Below are 6,972 nucleotides of genomic sequence, written 5' to 3'. Positions count from 1 at the left end.
ATCATCAAAAGTCACATGTCAAAATTAATCAACCAATATTAATTAAATATTTATTTAATTAATTGATCATTCCAAGTAAATCATTTTTAAAACAATTATCCTATTTGTTTTATTGAATATCCTAGCATATTTAATTAAATAAATCAATTTGTCATTAAATCATCAAAAAGAGGGATTAATTTGAAAAATAAATAAAAATTGTCATAAATCTTCAAAAAAGGAAACAAATCAAGAAAGAGGAATTGGAAATTATGAGCACAAATCTTCAAAAAAAGGAAATAAATCAAAAAAGGAATTAATTGACAAAAAAGAATTAAAAATTGATAAAAGAAATCAATTGGAGATAATCTTGAAAACCAAATTAAAAATTGATAAATAATCTCAAAATAAAGCAATTAAAACAATTAAAAATCAAAATTGAATGAAATAGAGAATAAATTAGTTTTTTTCCTGATTTTATCTTAATTTTAGCTCATTTTCCTTTAAAACCGAGAAAATCATCCAATCACATCAATTCACCTGGATTGTGCTTCCTCTTGGAAAATCTTGACCACTCATCATCATTTGATCTCAGCTGTTGGTTTCTTTCTAAATTTTCTATAAATTAAGGCTCTCATCTCTCATTCAAAAGATCCTGGAGAATATATTGTTATTATGCTATTTTTGCTCTAGGTTAATTGAGAATTTGCTTTTAGATATTCACATATTAGTTATTGCATACATATTTAGATCATTTTATCTCATTTATTGCTTAAATCATGTTAGATTAATCTTGCATTCATCTAGCTTAATCCATGCTCATATAGATTAAAAATCCTTCGTTTAGGTGTTGTCTAGTCATTGGATAGCTTAGCAATCTGAGAGCAATCTAAACTCGCATCTACTAGAAGGCAATTGGTTGATTTTTTATGGTTTTATTATTCATGTTTATATCTGTCTAACCATGCATGTAATGACTTAATTGAAGTCTTGTGTATTCCTGATACAGATATAGGTCCACTTTTCACACAAAGTTACAACATTTGTTAAGTTAGTTGAGCTCTAAACAATCTGATTTTGTTATTTTCTGTGACAGTAGTAGTACCATTTTTATGGCTAAGCATCATACATCTCAACATCACTCTAATTATATTGACTTGTGAAATCACTATGCTCGATATGTAGTCGAAGAAGGAAAGTTACGAGTTACAAAGATTGACACAACTTTGAATCTAGCTAATGCTTTAACAAAGGCAGTCTTGAGAGAGAAGTTCAAGTTTTGTAGGACTTCTCTTGACATTGTAAAAATTTGACATTAGAGGAAATGGAGTGGAAGTCTTGATGTGTAACAGTCTTCATTGGCCTTCAAGTGGCAGTTTGTTGAAGATATGAAGTCCAAAGGTCATGCCTTTGGGTTGCTCACATTCTTGTTGAGGTTGATGTCTATTTAATTGATGTATTCATTGTTGTAAACTGTATAGTTGTAAAACAGAGATCAATATAAGATTTTTCCTTGTTTAAGAGTGGATGTAGCCAATCTTGATGAGCCACTATAAATCATTGTCTTTGTCTTGTTTATATTTCTTCTTTGTTTATGTTTTCTACATAATTTTATTTGCACCTTCATTTATAGATTATTCCATATCTCTATGTGAAGCCTTCAACTAATTGTGCTTTTTACTAATTATGTATTTTTCCTATCATCACACCAATCACTTTTGTATTTCTTCTTGTAGGCCCATTTAGTATCAATATTTTTTTAGTCATATCAATGTTCGATGACCTCTCTAATATCAGTTTTATATATTAAATATAACTCTTCTTACATTTCTTGCATTGAAGCCTTATTAGTACATGTACCCTCAAAATATGATGGTTCAAAATTAGATTATGATAGTGAAATAAAATTTATTTTCTAACCTTTTATTTTTATTCATATGCTTGACTTGTACTCTTTTGATAAATTTCACATAAGCTTCTTACCTTCCTTGAAGGGCTTGGACTTGAAGATAAACTTGACTTGGAATTACAGAACTTGATGAGGTGTCACTTGAAGGAGCTATAGCAATTGGCACATATATATTAGTACGTTGTTCATTACCAATATCATCAATAACACTATCATTGAAAATATTTTTTAACTTCTCTAAATGTTGAATTGGATGACCATAAACTCCCCTTCTTTTCATTTTAATACATATAAATCAGTCGGGAGTGAAGACTATGATTCTTATGGCCTCAATGATCTCTTGTGCATGCTCAATCTGCCCCGTGGAAAACAGATTCCCATTTATGCTCATCATGTACTCAAAAGTTTTCATGTTGTTCATCCTCAAACAATCCCTCATAACAGCTATAGTATCTATCATAACCCCATCCTTGATGGCCTCTTCAATGTTATACACGAACTTCTCCAATAGTTCAACAATATTGTACATGGGGACCATCCAACACTTTGTTTCCAATGATCTTGCTGTTGGTGTCTTCATCCACATCACCGTTGTAGTCAAAGGTCTCCTTCAGTTGCTCCCCAACCGAGTGCGAACATTTGCATTCACAATCCCAAATGGAGATAAACTCGACGTAGAGGATCTCGCCATTCTCACCTTTGAACGACGATGCATCTCTCTAGATGTTCTCTGCGAGCTTTATAAATGGAAGCAAGTCCATCAATCGAGCTTTATAACTACTTTCACATAGCTGTACCACACTCGATGAATTATATTTCAACTATATAATGTAATAAATATTATTAACACTTTTAGTACCATTTTTAGATGTATTTTTTAAGTGCCCTTGAAGTCGCCTCTAAATTTTGTTATCAACAAGTTTGATCTTGGATTTGAAACATTCATCCATTGTAAAAAGAAGCTTTTTACTTCTTAACATGTAGTTAGAACACATTGAATCTGAATGTAGAGTATCTTTAATAGTTTTTCTTCTTTTCTCATAAGATAAAAATGAATTATTCAAAGAAGTCTCATCCTAGTCCTAAATATAATTAACACATTTGTTATTATTACTTATTTTTAATCTACAATTCCTTTCAAAATGTCTATACCTATTACAATTTTAACACATGTCATTTTTCTAATCAAATCTACCTCTACTAGTTCCTCTTTCTCTAGCTCATCCTCCTCTATTTCCTCTTGAATTTTTTTGATTTGGGCCTCTACCTTGGCCTCGGTTGTTTTAGTGCTAGTGTTGGCCTCACCGGTTTTTGTACTTTGTAATTATGAATGAAAAAGAATTGTTATCACTTTCCCCAAATGAATCTCTCAATCTTTCTTCACGAGACATAAGAGGTCCAATTAAATTGCACTTAAGAGAGGATCAATCACACTTTTGACTTCTAGATAAAAAGGTGTTGAGGTCTACCACACAATAGTCACTTGTGCATTTTCATCTTTTTGCATCTTCAAATTCCTTCTTTGATGTTTGCAATTTGATCAATTTGACCTGATCAATATCTTCATAAGCTTCTTGTAGTGTCTTGTAGATATCCTTGGCTATCTTTATGCCTAAAATTCTTAGAAAAAGATCTTACCAATAGCTATATGAATATGAAATAAAGCTACTCTAAGTTCTTCTTAGCCTCTTTCTCTGACATTTTACGATTTGCTACAAAAATGTTCAATTAACTACCTCTTCATTGGTACTTAGATTTACAATCTATATTATATTCTACTCTCATCTTCATATTGTAATAAACTAAAATCTTAATATAAAATTTATACATCAACCAATTTTAATGCAAACTATCCCTTACAACTTCTTGTTTCTTTTTTAAATAGAATTCTTGTATATAACTTTCGTCTTCGCATCCTAATAATTTAAACGAAATTTATCATCTATGTTTTGTCTATTCTCATTTTCATATCATTCAAAACTAAAACCTTAAAACAAAATTTAAACATCCATTGCTAAATTTTGACCACAGAGTCTCATTTAAATAGAAATAAAATAATTTTCAATTGAGACACAACACTTTTCAAAATAAGTGTGCTGTCTTTAATAATTGAAACCGTTTGAAGTAAATAAATCAATTTCGTAAATAGATTATTTAGAATGTGGGGATACCATGAGTTTAAAAAAAAAAAAAAAAGAAGTATCAAATTTGTATATTGTAAGAGCTCATTAATATGATGGAGACATTTAAACAAATATGTAGAGTACAAATTATAAAATATTATTTATGGAATGTAAATTTCAAATATATTACAGTATATAATTTAATAAAAAAATTTAAATTTTGTTTCAATTTTCTATTGATCAAGTTGAGAAAAATATTACAATAAAATAATAAGTTGTGACAAGAAAGGACTATACAAAGAATGGAAAAAATAAAGACCATAGAAACTAAACTAATCCTAGATAGCTGAAACAACCAACTCTACTAATCAAGATCAATTTGTAACATCATATCAACAAAGTGCACTATACTTTCTTTCAATTCTTGATAATCATTTTTTAAATTTGAAATCTTAATGTGATTTTAGGCCATTAACTAATGTTTAAAGTTCAAACCCGTGTCTCACTTTTATAAGGATTATTATCAACATTGTCTAGCTTTTTCACTTAATCATTTGAAAATAAAATATATGTTTCAAATTTTGAAATGATGTAAATTAATAAAATGGAGACTTTTAATGTATTTTATATTTATATCTTTTACTAAAGTAAAAAATTCGAATATATATATTTTTTCAAAATTAGATCTTATGATTTAACTGAGCTTCCAACTTTACTTCAATTTATTTTTCTCATTTTCATATTTTTTTAAATATTGTTACCCAAGGAAAATTTTTAAGAATATTAATTTTTTAAAATAATCTCCTCTTTTGGTAATTGACATCAAATTAAATCTACATATGCATCTAGTTGACACTTCTAACTATAATTATTTTGAATTACATCTAATTTAACTATATTAAATCTACCTATAACATTATTTTTACCAACATCAACTTTCTACAAAAAAACATATAGATTTACATACATTAAGAAGTTACTCTAAAGTGAAATAAAATTTTGAAGTTTTTGTTCTCACATAAAACTGCACCTTGTTGGATTTGATTCAAAATTCTAATGACACAATGAAAAATAATCTAAAGTGTAGGACCTTACATGAGGAGGTCTAATCTGCAAAGATGGTTGGCTTCCTTTCTGATCAAGGTGTAGAGTTCTAAACCAAGCCAACACTTAAAACTCCTATTCTAACCTATCTATCAACTTTTCTAGAGAAAAAAGGCAGAAAGAAATTAAATAAGGGGTGATGCATCAATATGAGAATTTTTTCTTCATCAATACAACAACACAAAACATTAATAATTTAAATAAGAAAAACACTTACACATTCATCCATTTTTGTTAGCTCCTAGAGGCACATATGGAGATTAGATTTTTGAAAAGATGTTGGAAGGAAAGGAAAATATTCACAACTAGCAACAAAAAACATGATTTAACACAACTTATGAGCACGAAAAATAAGAAAATGTATTAAAACATAGAGGCAAGATAGATTTTTGCAAAATATCTAAATGAGAGGAGAGGTGACAATGATGAATTTAATTAATATGAAGTCATAGGCCAAGTTACAATTATAAAGGTTCAAAATACAAAGCTATGTAAATAATTGAAGGAAGAACACCTTGAAAGTGCTACAAAATTGCCTTTATTGATCAAGCATAATTGAGATACTATAGTTGAGGCTAAAACCCTAACTCAATTAGGGTTTAAAAAAGAGAACCAAAATCTAATTTGTAGAAGGATGGATAATGATCTTCTAACATATGTAGATATTTGCATTAACTGTAGCAACTTAGAAGATGATTTCTTTGATAGATCAAACTACCTCTAAAGATGATCTAGTCATTCTCTAACAATAGATGAATTTTGCAAGCTTTGTATAGGCATGGCCATGAGTAAGTGGTGTTAGCACATATTTTTACAAAACATTTTGTGCTATATGGAGGCCTTTTTCCTATCATATGAGCATTTACTGCTAGTTTTCATGTGCAAGAACCTTATCATGGATAAAGTTTTTTAAGGATTAGCTATTTTAGGAATGTCAAGGTACCACTTGGGCACACTAAGGGCATGCACTGAGTATAGACTGCACAAGGAATCCAGTATGGGAGCATTTATCAGTGGAGAAGTCATTATGGTATAGTCTAAGATTGTTTTCTAGTATGTATCAGACCCTGTGGGATAGATTGGATCACTATTATTCATGGTGGATGGCTCATTTATTCAAAACTGCAAAATTTCAATTATCGACATAAGTAGTCCCGACGAAATAGTATTGGCAAGCAAAAGAAGGATTATTGACATAACATTCATCAATAAATCAAAAGGTGGACTCATTGGAGCACTTAAATTATATTCAGCATGATGTGCGCTCTTGGGAATGTTATACCATTGGGATAGCTTATTCCAATGAGGAAGAAGGAGGGTGCTTTCTATCGACATTCATTGACTTATTGGGGAAATGTAAAACTTGTTATACTGATAGCCGATGAGGCTATCGTTGTGACTTGTAACAATGAAAAACTCTATCCCGATACCCGATGACTGAAGCGAACTGAAGGTGGGTCCATCGGAGAAAAGAACCGCATTGGGATAATGCAGGAGTAGTTAGGCCAATCCCCGATGATATGGAGAATCGGAAGGTGGAACTATCAGTATTACCTATACTGATAAAACTGACTTAAGGTATAAAGCATAAAAGTGCAACAGAGTAACATCGAGACTTCAAGAGGAATAGAAAAAGGCTATTCTAACCCCCGATGAAGGTAAAAGCGCCCGCGGGGATATCGGTATAAGTTATACCGACAAAATAACACCGATTGAAGACTTATCAAGATGTCGGGAGGAGGAATTTCATGCTATGCCGAATCCCGATGAGATTGTTACAACGAATGGTGAATTGCAAGGAGGTCTTCGAGGAGCGTTATACTGATAAAGCATAAAGCTTAGGTGGAATGTGGATTG

The sequence above is a fragment of the Cryptomeria japonica genome, chromosome 10 (assembly GCF_030272615.1).
Source record: "Cryptomeria japonica chromosome 10, Sugi_1.0, whole genome shotgun sequence".
Classification (NCBI taxonomy): Eukaryota; Viridiplantae; Streptophyta; class Pinopsida; order Cupressales; family Cupressaceae; genus Cryptomeria; species Cryptomeria japonica.
The sequence above is the reverse complement of the archived record's forward strand: the minus strand, read 5'-3'. Positions refer to the sequence as shown.